General features: G+C 40.3%; 1 long non-coding RNA gene across 1 annotated transcript; it reads right to left on the bottom strand.

The window, feature by feature from the left end:
- Positions 1-6,500: 6,500 nt before the first annotated feature.
- Positions 6,501-7,734, bottom strand: LOC141630135 (uncharacterized). The gene is made up of 3 exons (XR_012537441.1): positions 7,670-7,734; positions 7,056-7,233; positions 6,501-6,978 (listed from the first exon to the last, which is right to left on the bottom strand). It is a non-coding gene; the product is annotated as an uncharacterized LOC141630135 (long non-coding RNA).
- Positions 7,735-13,657: the final 5,923 nt, after the last annotated feature.

Here is a 13,657-nt window from a genome sequence, read left to right as displayed (position 1 = left end):
CAATCTGATCCGTCACGTATACGGAAAAACCGTAATCGGAATCGTCCTAGACAAGTGCTAAAAACGAGGCAGAATAGTGCCAGGCAGCCCCATTGAGGCGCGAGCATATTGGCGAGGGGAAGGGCTCTCCCAGGTTTTTAGATAAGAAAGCATACGACCTCTTGGGGCGCGAGCAATGAGCCGACCCAAGGGGGCGTCTCCTGGTTCGTTAAAAGGTTATTTAAAACCGTATTTAAGATGAAAGATTTGCAAATGTTGTTTGTACGACTCGGAATAATTACTATTGTGTTAGTAAAAGTCGTTGTCGGATTTGCATGTTTGAAAAGTATAGTTTACAAATAAAAATGTAAAATGTTTGATTTGAACTACTCATGTTAAGTTCATTTCTTTGTAATTAGTCAAGTTAATCATCGTACCCGGATTAAACCGACATGGTATAAACAACCAAGGATGATTATGGATTATGAATAATATATTTACAAATGTAAACAAATGAGAAAAATGGTAAACAAAATAAATGGGGGTTAAAATACCCTTTAATTTGTAATTAACCAATTATATCATCGAGTCACGGAATAAACCGTCATGGTATAAAGAACCAAGGATGATTTTTATAATGGTCAAAATATGTTTATCATAAAAATGAATTAAAATGGTAAATAAAAGAAAAGAATTTCCTTTAAAATGTAATTAACCAAATAATATCACCGAGTCACGGATTAAACCGTCATGGTATATGGAACCAAGGGTGATTATGAGTTATGGTTAAAAAGTTTGTCATAAAAACGATTTGAAGCATTTGAAATGGTAAAAACCGATTGCAAATAAGAAAGAAATAAAGAGGAAAGACGAGAACAAACGCGGCTGGATTAAGGCCTGAGAGGGCAAAGAGGCGCGAGCCTACCTGCTACGTAAGTAGCCCCTGTCTCAAGCCAAAATCCGGTTTTGCCTCGTCTAACCTATATTTGAATCGTGTTATGCATTGTTCATGTATATAAACTCATAAAAACAGTAAAGACATGAAATAAATGAGATATTTACACCCCTCAAACTTACGTATTTTGATGTTTGCGACGTAGAAGACTTTAGAGACGGTTTTCTCGTAGCGACTACTCACGATCAAGAAGTTTAAAAGAGCGCCTTAAAAAACGATTTTATTTTGAAAATGAGTTGAAAATATGTTAATTAAAACATGTTGATTGATGAATTGAGTTGGTCAAATGGGTCGGTCGAATGCACGGCGACGGTACCAAACAAAATGTGTAAGGCTTGTGTTTACGATCGGTAGGTCGTAAACACGTGTCGATTTTGTGACTTAGGAAGTCGGGTCTAGAAGTTTAAGAGAGAGGTGAGGGGGCGGACACTCGCGTGTGTTTTTTGGTGTGTGAAGGGTGGTATTTATAGAGAAATGTGGGGAGGTAGGTCGGTTGTGTTTGCTTAGAGGCTAAGCAGACACCCTAAAGAGGCGCGAGCTATCTTGAGATACAAGTGGGTGTATTGTCCCTTTCAATTTGGACGTGGCCTGTGCTCCATCCATTGTTTGGTTTATGGTATTGAAATGAGATGTCGTGTAACAATATGGGCATCTAATAATATGATTTTGGGTGTTACTTGAGGTAGGTGTTTTGTGTGCTTGACTCGGGTTTGACCCTTGTGAGTCGGGATTTGAATTTGGTGTCGGTTTTTGGCTCAGTGTCGGTTTTCACTCTAATTAGGGTCATTTTAATGGAAATTACATGATAAAGACATTCATGGCATTAGTTTCGACATTAAAGATTTGGGTTGACTCGAGTTACGGGTTTCTGAGTTGGTTTTGGGTCCGAAGACGGTTTTAACTCTAAATAGTGTTATTTTAATGCAAATGAAGTTATAAAACTTTTGAAATCATTTTTCATATCCGAGTAGTGCATTAAACCGTCTCATATATAGCCAATCCACGCACGCATATCAAAAACACGTTATAGTTCGATCATTATCGGCTGGTTTTTGGGAGGTGCAGATACTGGGTATCTACAGATACTTGTTCTTCACTGTAACTCTGTTCAGCTCTCTATAATCGATGCATAACCTCAAGCTTCCATCATTCTTCTTCACACACAAGACTGGTGCTCCTCACGGTGATACACTGGGTTTAATGTATCCTCTCTCAATCAGATCATCCAGCTGTTTCTTCAGCTCCTCCAACTCCTTAGGACCCATACGGTACGATGCCTTAGAGATTGGCCTCGTCCCCGGTTTCAACTCAACGCTGAAATCTATTTCCTTCTTCGGTGGCAACCCCGGTATCTCATTTGGAAAGACAACTGGAAACTCTTCCACCACTGGTATCTACTCAACTGACGCACTCTCCACTCTATGATCTCTCATATGGCATAAGATCAACGGACACCCATTCCTCAGATAGGACTTCAAGGTCACTGCTGCAATCAACTTAACTTTGGGTTTGACAACAAACCCACGATAAGACACACTAATCCTCTTAGGACCTCTCAAAGAAACCCTCTTTTGATGACAATCTATCTTAGCCTTATACTTACCCAACCAGTCCATACCAACTATCATCTCAAAACCCTCCAAAGTAAACTCTAACAAGTCCACTTGTAAGTCAACCTGCCCACCTATCATAGACACACCTCTATACAACCGCCCACAAGATACAGACTCACCCAAAGGTATGAAAACTTCCTCTTTTACAGACTCATACTCTCTCAAACCCAACCGCTTAGCATGACTCGATGATACAAACGACTGTGACGTTCCCTAATCAAACAGAACAAAAGTAAAGACTCCATTAACAAGAAAAGTACCGGTGATAACGTGAGCATCTTCCTCAGCTGCCTTCTTCTCCATCATAAACAGCTTACCGCTGGTCTTCTGCCCACCTTCCTGGAGAGTACTAGCTGAGGTAGCCGGCTTAACAGCCGACCCCTGATTGTTGTTGTTGTTCGTTGCCGGTTTCTGGTATGAATTACCGCCATTACGGTTAGCCCCACCATGGTTGTTACTCTGGCCACCCCTGTTGTTCTACAACCCAGCTGGTTTGTTACTAGCATAACTCTACAAAGGACCCTGAAAAAAACTCCCCTGGGACGGTCTCTGGAAACCCCCACTCATAGAACTGGTGTACTCATGCCTCTTGTGGCCATACCGCCACAGTTATAACAAGTCATACCCCAACTGCTACTACCACTCCCACGACCACGACCGTAAGAAGCTCCAGCACTAAACCCCGAACCTGATGAATACGCTCTTGCCTGATTATAGTCGCTCTTCTTGTAACTAGATTGGCCACCACCCTCACTCTCAGCTTTCCTCTTCTCAGAGGCTCTTTCAGGGCTCTACTTGGTCATCTCAACTAACCTCTCAGCCCTCCCAGCACGCTCATAGACCTCCTTCACATCAGTAAGGGCTCCTACCGGTAACTTCTCCATGATCTTGGGGATCAACCCCTTCTCAAACCTTAATGCCAATTTCTCTTGGCTCAACCCCATGTCCTCAACATACCTAGATTTCTCATTAAACTTGTGGTAGTACTCAGCAATTGTCATGTTAGATGTCATCTTAAAATCATCGCACTCCTCCCTCAGCTTTCTACGCACATGTTCAGGTACAAACTCTCGCCTCATAGCTCTCTTAAACACATCCCAAGGTATCGTAGGCAACCCCTGTTTCACATACAAATCCAAAGCACTCACCTTAACCTTATCCCACCACTCACCGGCAGCTTCCCTCAAGTAGAACGCATCTTGTTCCACTTTCAACTCCACTGGGCAATGAACTAGATTGAGAATATTCTCCATCTCTCTATGCCAATTATCCAGCAGAATTGGTGCCCCCGTTCCCATGTACTCCTTAGGATTAAACCTCGCAATATGCACACTAATCTTGGAGTGATCTGGCCTCTCATCCTTATCTTTCCCCACCCTCTTCAAAGCCTCAGTAAGAGCATCTTGGAACTCCAACATCTTAACGATCTCATCAATACTCATATTCTCTGCCCTGGCATATAATGCTGTTCTCTTTGGCGGTATCTTTGAAACTATATAAGAAAAGGGTAAACTTAAGCACACGTCCCACATCTCAAAGCACGAAAACAGCCTGCACGGCACTTACTCGATCGAGCCCCATCACCTACTCGATCGAGTTGAGGTCACTCGATCGAGTTACCTATCTTACTCGATCGAGTACCCCGACTCCAGAACCTGACCAGAAAGCTCCCAAAAACGTACTCGAGCGAGTCAACATCCCACTCGATCGAGCTAGCCCTACTCGATCGAGTCTCCTATCCTGCTCGATCGAGTGCCCAAAAATAGACTTCTGCCCAGAAACGAAAAACTACCTACTCGATCGAGTTACACCCGCTCGATCGAGTCTCTCACCTACTCGATCGAGTGCCCCCCACTCGATCGATTCATGCAGACTCCTACACTACCCGCATGTTAAACTCACACTCCAAACTTACTATACTTTTATGTAAAATGACAAACAACGACATATATATATATATATATATATATATATATATATATATATATATATAAATAGGATCTCGTGCGAACTTAAAGTTCAGTGAGAACTTACGAACTAAGGAAGAGACGTTAGATTAAATAAATCAATGGGCAAGATTAAGTCAACAAAACACTCAAATCTCACTCATAACCAAAGGTACTCTACTGTAAAACAATAATCTCACCCGTGACTTCACTCCCATCCCCAACAATCGGATGTCGACATAGAAACTCCGGCAACCACCAACGCCGACCGTGCGATCACCGTCGTTAGGATTCTATGCCGGATTTCCACCAGATTTTTTACCGTTCTCCTACTCTCTCCATATCCTGACTCCTCTTTTTCTTTCTTACTTATCTGAATGACTAACGAATCACCGCCGCCGAGCAGCGTTCATCATCGACGGTGCCATTACGACCTATTTCAACTTTTTTCTGTATTGTCGCTGGAGTTATTGTAGGCTGAAGTTGAGGAGAGACTAAAAACGAGAAAAGGAAGGTGTCGGAATGTAGCGATGGTGGGTAGTTGTCGGCAAGGTGAGTGTGGGAGTGGGAGTGGTGTAATGTTAGGTCTAGGTATTGGGTTTGCGGGACATCGACGTTTTCTGGGGATCAAGTTATGAATGGTGGTTGTCTGTGAAAGTCATAGGCGTTGTTTGCGTAGTTGACGACGGGTTGGCCGGTGGGGTGATTGGCGACAGTTGTGAGGTGATCATGTCGGAAAATTATTATATCTTGAAAAAAATGTAGAGGAATTTCAACAGAATAATTTGAATCGGAGATCATGTCGGAAAATTCCAAGCCCAAAATGTTCATAGTTGTGGTAGTGGGGCTCACTGTTGTGGTGTTAGACGGTGGTGTTTCTTTGTGGTGTTTCCTGTGGTGGGTGGGTGGCGGTGTGAGCGTGGGAGGTGGATACACAAATTAGATGTCAGATACATATATTACCATAGCACTCTATAATCTAGATACACTAAATATGGCTCCGGGTACACATATGAATATTGTCAGATACGCAAATCGAGTTCTGTATCTAGTGTAGTCGTATGTGTATCCGGAGGGAGTAACATGTGTATCCGAGTAGTTCTTTTGCATCGTAAGTCTATTTAATTGCAGGTTCTTATCAACCAGGGAAAAGGTGATATCTTTGGGAGTGAAATGGGGCAATCTTAACTTGGAGGTTCTCATGCTAATGGAAGCAGGATGACGAAATAGAAATAAATAAAACTTTAAAAAGTTTCATAGACTATTAAGAATTGTACTGTGAAGATTTGTAGCATCCGCGTGATTATAAAATCATACCATCTCCACAATGTTATGGCGTAGTGACGACTGAAGGCCATCTAGATAAGTTATCTCAGCTGATCTTTGGTATTAAGTAGCAGTTCAGTCTTGATTTCGTCTTATATACCAACAAATATAGGGTAAAAAGTGTTAAATGTCACACATTGGAATGAAAACCCATCTCACATTTAAGGACATTTTAAAGGACTTTATATAAAGTTTGAAAAAGGAAGGAAATGAGGAAATAGCTTCATTCGATTAGTTGCTTTGCTCATTCGCATTGTTGTCATGTGCTTTCATTAATGTATGCCTTTTAAAGTTCATACCCATATATATAAGGCATAAGCAACTTTGTCAAAGTATTCTTTTCGGCAGTGTAAAATAATGTGACTAGAGGGCTTATAATTCAAAAATAAGTTCCTTTTGTATGGCAAATACCATATTCATTATCAACATAATTTTTCAAAGAAAACAAATATGAATGTAATTGATGGCTTGGAAGCGGTTCAGTAATACCTTACCCGACATGTTTGAGCAAATGTGATTTTCAAACAGTACCACCCGGATAACTTACTAGTTACTTCAGTGAAAGATTTATATGGCCGTCTTCATCTCAATTTGCTCGTGTGAATGATAACCCGTAAAGCTGAAATCAGCTAGTACAAAAGCACCGATGCGCTTCTTCAAATAATTAAAAGGATTAAGGATGGATTAGTGAAAGATAGATACTCCTAAGTTACACTCCTTTAAGATACACTACTTTAAATTACTAGATACATACATTTATCTTGCTAGATACACTACTTAAATTACTAGATACATACACGTAGCTTGCTAGATACACTCCGTTAAGTTACTAGATACATACATTTAGCTTGCTAGATACACTCCTTAAAGTTACCTCTAAACTTGCTAGATACAATTTTTAAGTTACCAAATACATACTTCTAACTATCTAGATACACTCTTTTAAGTTTCTAGATACATACCCTGACTAGCTAGGATATCTGTCCCCCTATAATGATTTTAGGAGCTGTTGTAAGGCGTATAAGGGGTTCAAGCTGGCACAAACCGTGCTCCAGATATCATCTTTTCCTCTTATCGGAGTTGTTGGACTTGTTAAGCAGAAACCTCTTGTGTTCGCCACCGCCTTGCTTTTCTTTCTTGCTTCCAAATTCTTGTCCACCTTCATATCCAATAATTTCTATTTTCATATCCAAGATTCATAAATAAAATAGTATCCAATAATAGTAATAGACTTACATGAACAATAAGAGTGTGCTACATAAGATTGTGATAGTCAATTGTAGAACATGGTACGAGTTAATGCAGGGCGATTTCAAATACAGTTTGCAAGTTTACAACTCCTGAACAGGTTTCAACAACCTTTTTCATCGACAAACCATATCGGTTTGCTTCATCACATATCAACTTATCCATTCTGCATAAAAATTGAAACCATGAGTATCGAGTAGTTCTCATGTTGTTCTATAAACTATTGAGCGTCATCAAAACGAGCCAAGCAAACAATCTCAGTTCGCCAAACCCTAAAAACATACTAGAGCAAGTATCTTGGTATTCCTAGCATATTTCATAATACAGAGCTGAAATTAATTTCATAATACTCGTAAGTTAAATTTCATAATACAGAATGGAAATGCCGAACAAAGAAATTAATTCAGCTCCAACCAATTTATATTATCCTTACTTGACTCGATATGTCAAATTATGTTGATTTTGACCAATGTTTTCTCACATTATACTATACATACACCGTTAAAAAATGATACAGAGTAACTGATATGAATACAACTGTTTTACTGAATCAAAACATGATAATCAGCGACAGAATATAGACAAGCGAATAAGCTACTTACACTTTGGCACGAGAAACATAACCGAGAATGAATTTAGAAAGGCCTTTCCCTCTTAATCGAAGAACTCGCTCAATGCATCAACAAAGAACGGGATGCTAGATTGTTGGAAGCGTATAAGTTGTCAAGGCGCTCAATCAATAAGGGAAAAGAAGCAAGTCAAGCAACAAGAATCACAGTATATAATGTCTTTTCATTGGTCAATAATAAATCGCGAATTAAATACCAAAGATTAAGGATATAAATGTCAGCACCAAGGATTAAGTCGAAGCCTTGAGGATATTTCGCAAAGACAATGCATTTATCCGGGTCGAGCCGCCCCACTCAAGTTTCTCGGCTATCGATCCGAGAGAGATTCGAAAAACACGTTGTTAGTTTCTTGGTATGGAGTGTCTTCTTTCAGAGGCGCCCATGAAAAGAGCCAAGTACAAGGAAGGGAACTCGTACTCGAGAGGTCAAGTACATATCTCGGATTTAGGTTAATCAAACATGTGTCGTTAGTTTAACATTTGAGAGTAGAGCTACTCGTGAGCCCTTCTACCAATCAGATCCAACTGATCAGGCTGCCAAATTAGTGGATAATGACGATATGTTTTAAAAAAATTACATGTTACCCCTTTGACCGCCTATTAGCCTAAGATGGCATTTGATCAACTGTATTTGAGAGGTTGTTTTGTGTTGTTTAAGCAGGTAAAAATCTTCGGCCCTGATGGTAGCAACTATTGGGTGAGCCGTGATGCCCATATTGGTGGAAGTGCTGCAAATGAAGGCTGATGAAATAGAGTTAAATGATAATTAAGTCCCACTTAATCTCCAATTGTACATAATTTAACCATGAATACCATTCCATTCGTACGTATGGATCTCAAAATTGTTTGGTTATGAACCTTGGCCAGCTGAATATTTGGCCACATTGACATAATAGGGGAACAGTCAATTGTCTAGGGAAAAGACTTTTGTCATTTATTCTATTCAGACTTGTTGTACATTCAAAAACATTACTCTGTACTCTTTGTCCACGCTACTGAACCCACTTGATCTGAAATTTGTCCACGCTACTCCACATCTTTGAGATATGTTAGATACACTCATTTAGATTGTTAGACACACATCTTTAGATTGCTATATACACATATCTGGAAAGCTAGATATACTCGTATATACTCGTTTACCTTGTCAGATACACATCTCTGACAAGCTAGATATACTCCTTTACCTTCCTAGATACACATCTCTAGATTGCTAGATACCCCCTACTACCTAAGCCCCTCATCATTTTCAATCAACCTTGGCCAAAATGTCAATTTAATAGTCAACTTCCTCCATAATTTTCAGTATTAACCCCGATTCACCATTTCATCCACCAAAATGTGAGCTTCAAATAATGGTAAATCAGCTACCGCACAGAATATCATAATGCGTGTTAAACACAAATAATGTTACGATAAACAAAATCATCTAAGTGCTGCCATTGTTCAAGTATTTCAAATGCTATTAGAGTGTACCTTTCAACTAACACACAACATTTCTAATTAACTGCTTTCACTTAATTTACTAAATACTAATTATATTTTTTTTATTAACCAGTGATATTTTTTTTCCAAAATCAATTGAAATGCGAGATCTACAATAAACGAAGTAAAATTTTAGAAAACTAATAGTACCGTCGAAGAAATCTGAAAATTTAGACCCGCAAACTCCATGGAAGTCGTCGGAAAATCCATAACTTGGTTGTTGGCATAGGAGCGACAAAAGAAGAGCGTTGGCTTGGTATGCGTGGCCGGTGAAGGGTAGCACCATCTCCGGTGGTCATTCTGGAAGCAACGACGGATGATGTGGTGATGACTGGTGGTAGTGGTGGTGGATGAAGGAGATGGAAATTTAGGTGGGATGTGTGATATAAAGGATAAGGGTGGGGAAGTCAGACCGATTGATTTGGTTTTCCTTTTATTAAATTAGTGACACGGCTATCGCAACCCTAGCAAAGATAAAACCTAACGGTCTCAACTAAAATGTAGTAGAGGCAGTCGAGTATCGAATCCACAGGGAGGTAATGTAATTATAGCTGTCTAATTCTAATCCTATGGTAACAATTGGGGGTTTGCTTGAAGTTGGTTCTAAACTACGAAGTTTGAAAGGAAGAGAAATAAAATAAAGAGCAGTAAAGGCAATAAAATACGATTGAACTATCAAGAAGAGAGGGACATGTCGGGAATTCGGTTCACTACGGTAGTCTTGTGACTCAGCTGTAAATGATTCAGACGAACTAATGTGAGACGGATGTTAAAAGGTCCTTTCGGTCCACTTTCTATCCTAAAATACCACTAACTTAACTTTCGTCCTTATTAGGGTAGTCTACTGTTTATAGCAAGCCTATTTAGTCCAATCGTTCGATCCAGGATTAATTTTAGCCAGATTAATGGGTGACATAGAAGCGTGCACTCAACTAAGTCGGAAATTACAGTTAAATTGCTATAGTGACAGAGTCTCGTAATTAATTCATCTAATTCATTCACTACATCGTCACATTTCTACCGCAGATCCCCTAATTCCAACATGAAAGAGTTTAGCTACTCATATTCTTAATTAAACTAACAGCTAATAAGGTTCCAGCAGAAAACATAATGAATAAACAATAAATTGCAATGATGGAAATTAGGGCAGAAGAAATAATAACACAAACATGAAATTAAAGCAACCAAATTATTATTATTATTAATAAAGGAAGAGAAGGAATTACAATCAATGCGAATCCGGCGTAAAGAACAACTGAATCCGAGCAATAATAACCCCAAAATAAAGTAGCAGTGAAGAGGAATAAAAGTAACGTAGTAAAAGTTTTCTACTGTCAAAGTTAGAGTAAAAGATAATCCTAATTAACCTAGTAATGCGTGCTTAAATAGCAAAGGAAATAAGTTTTAGCGAAATAAAACATCACGCGGGCTAATTAAAGCCCAACCCATCAAAATCACTCGATCGAGTGGATTGAAACCACTCGATCGACTAACTCTTGAGCAGATTCTACTCGATCGACCAGAAAGTCACTCGATCGAGTAGAGGGTCTTTGTGCAAGCTAAGGGTTGAGTGGAAAACCACTCGATCGACCACCAGAGGGCATGAAAACCACTCGATCGACTTGTAAAACAGCTCGATCGACTAGTTTGGCTTCATTTCAGCTCACGTCTTCGCCTAAGTGCCTCGTAATCCGTGCCACGACGCTTCCAAATGCAGACCTCACCGGGACAATCCCGTCTCCTCTAAATGCATGCAAAAAGGACGAAAAGGAGTATGGTTCCACTACTTTCGCGATCATTCCTACAAAAAGGACAAAATACACCAAAGTAGCCAATTCGGGGCAAAATACCATAAAAACAGTATAGTAATGCATAGAAATACATGCTAAAATAGGCTAAAAAGACTATACATTAGGCACGTATCAAATCTCCCCAAACCAAACCTTTACTCGCTCTCGAGTAAACTCAAAACTAAACTAATGGAACGGAAATGATAACTCAGAGCTAGCTTAACTTGTCTACTTGAACCAATTTAATGCAACAAAAATCAACAGTTAAAGCCAAGCAGTCAATACGCAAACGAATTATAAGTACATTCGAGAAATAAAGTCGACCTATCGACCTTGCAAGACCAACAAAATCGGACTCTCTCGTGGTCACTCTTCTCTCATGAAGCAAAGGGCAAATGTTGTATGTAAAAGAGAGAAGGAAAGACAGTCACTCACCTAACTGCGACCTACATAGCATGCATGCAACAAAAATGAAAGACAATTCAAGTACTAATGCACAAATTCCAACCGATAATGTCCGTCACAGCCGAGGGCTTACAAATAATTTGGGAATAGTGAGGTTCAGGCGAGAAAGGGCAAATATGGAAATGTGGAGGTAAAAGCGTCAAGCTAGTTCCTAACAGGACCATAATGAAACCATCAGAATCTCAACTGACTGAAAGACTAAGTACAAGCGCCCTTCATTTGGCACAAAACTCACTAGACTCAAAACACAATCTCCTCAAAAAAAAAAAAGCGGGATAGAACGGAGGAGTCAGACGGTCACAAGCTTCCATTTTTTTAAACACCGTCTAAAATAATTGACTGAAACAAATCAACCCCTTTTCTATTGTACATCTTCGAACATCTTCTCAACTCTTTTTCATTTTCACAATCTCTTTTTTTTTTCTTTCTTTTTTTTTCTTCCTTACGTTCCAGCCTTCTCTTTTTTCATTTTTCAATTTTTTTTTTTCTCACGTTTTTCTCTTTTTTTTTTTCAATACTCTTTTTTTTTTCTTTCTTCCTCTATACTTACACCAACTCCAAAACAAGAAACACGGACCAAATTGCAAAGGAAAAATATACCGCAGAAGAACATACTAACTAGCTTGACTAGGCAGGCTTAGTTTGGGATGTAGCTAATGGGTCAAAAGGCAATTTTAGCTTATGTGGAGCTAAATGGGTGTAAAGTAATAAGAAAGGGGAATTTGCAAGACCCTCCCTGCATGTGACACCAACCACAAACCCGAATATGTGCATTTGACAAGAAATTGAATGTTATAAATGTGCAAATGAGATGAACATGCTATGCAAGGAGTACTACTAAAAATTCCTAATGAACTGGTCATGAATGTCACTAGTTATGGCTCTAAAAACTCAGAATTTTTTAGTAGTTTGCCAATTTATAGGTTAAGTCTAAACAGTCAGCTTATATTTGAACAGAAATTCGTAGATTATGCGTATGACAAAGCTAAAAACTATCAATAAAGTGCAAGGCTCAAGTAAATTGACAAGTTATAGTGCATTGTCATCATGGGAATCTACCGTTCCGACTCAACCTATATGCAGAAATAAACGTGAAATTTTTTGAATTTTGGAATTTTTCTAATTTTTTTTTTTTTTTTTTTTTTGATTTTTCAATGAAAAAAAACAATGCAAGGCTGAAAAATAAACGTGAATGCAACAACAAATGCAAATGCAGACTCAAAAGGATGCAATACCCTCCCCAAACCAAAACGGACAACGCCCTCGTTGTCCTCCAGCATACACCAGCAGAAAAATGGGGAACGGGAGTATACAACCAACAAAATAAAAATAATAAAATAAAGGAGACAAAATAAAAAGAGTAAGAGGTACATACAAAAAAACGAACTTCCCCAAACCAGCCAAAAAACTGGGGAAGTGAGTAGACTAGTAGCTACTCGTCGTCGTCGTCGCCATCTCCATCTCCCTCCCCCCGGTACAACGGGTCTCTCTCCTCCTCTCTCCTCTCTCGCTCCTGAGCGCGAGCTCTCTCCACCGCCACCTCTGGGTCCTCGCTCTCCTCCTCGTCCTCTGACACCGGGTACCCCCTCAGCTGGGAACTGGAAGAAGGAAGGGTGTGGCCAACCCTCGGGGATCGGTCTGTGTCTCCTCAAGTGGTACTCGTACAGAGGGTGTAGTGTCAAAGCTAAGTCCCTCTCCATACGAGCCTGACGCTCTGCAAGCTCAATCAACAGACCGTAAACTGCGCCCCCTTGGTCTTGGACCGCGGGCGCTACAAAGGAAGGAGGTAGTCTAAAAGTAGCCGGAAAGACCGGCTCAGTCTGAGGCTGGGTCTGGTCAGTGGGAGGTGGGGTAGGAGTAGGAGTAGTAGTAACAGTGGGAGTAGGGGTCGGATCGGGAGTAGCCGTGGAAGGCTGGGTACTCCCTGCAGGTGTAGACCCCTCTCCAGTCTCAACTCGCCGCTTCTTGGCGGCTGGTGCATCAGTAGGTGGTCGAGGCTAGAGTGGAAGGTAAAGTAGAGGCAAGGCATGCAGACGGTGGCCCTTTACCACTGTAGGTAAGGGCTCAAGACGGGGGAGACTGTCGCAGGGTAAGTCGACAGACAAGGAGCCGTCAATCTTCCAAGTCTTGTGGTCTGGGGTCAGCCAATGCTGAGAGAGCATGGCATCCAGACTCAATCACCTCTCTCCCGTGAGGTACTGTAGGTCACGTGGCCAGGTGGT

The sequence above is a fragment of the Silene latifolia genome, chromosome 2 (assembly GCF_048544455.1).
Source record: "Silene latifolia isolate original U9 population chromosome 2, ASM4854445v1, whole genome shotgun sequence".
Taxonomy (NCBI): Eukaryota; Viridiplantae; Streptophyta; class Magnoliopsida; order Caryophyllales; family Caryophyllaceae; genus Silene; species Silene latifolia.
Note: the sequence above shows the minus strand (reverse complement) of the source record. Positions and strands in the feature narration are given on the sequence as shown.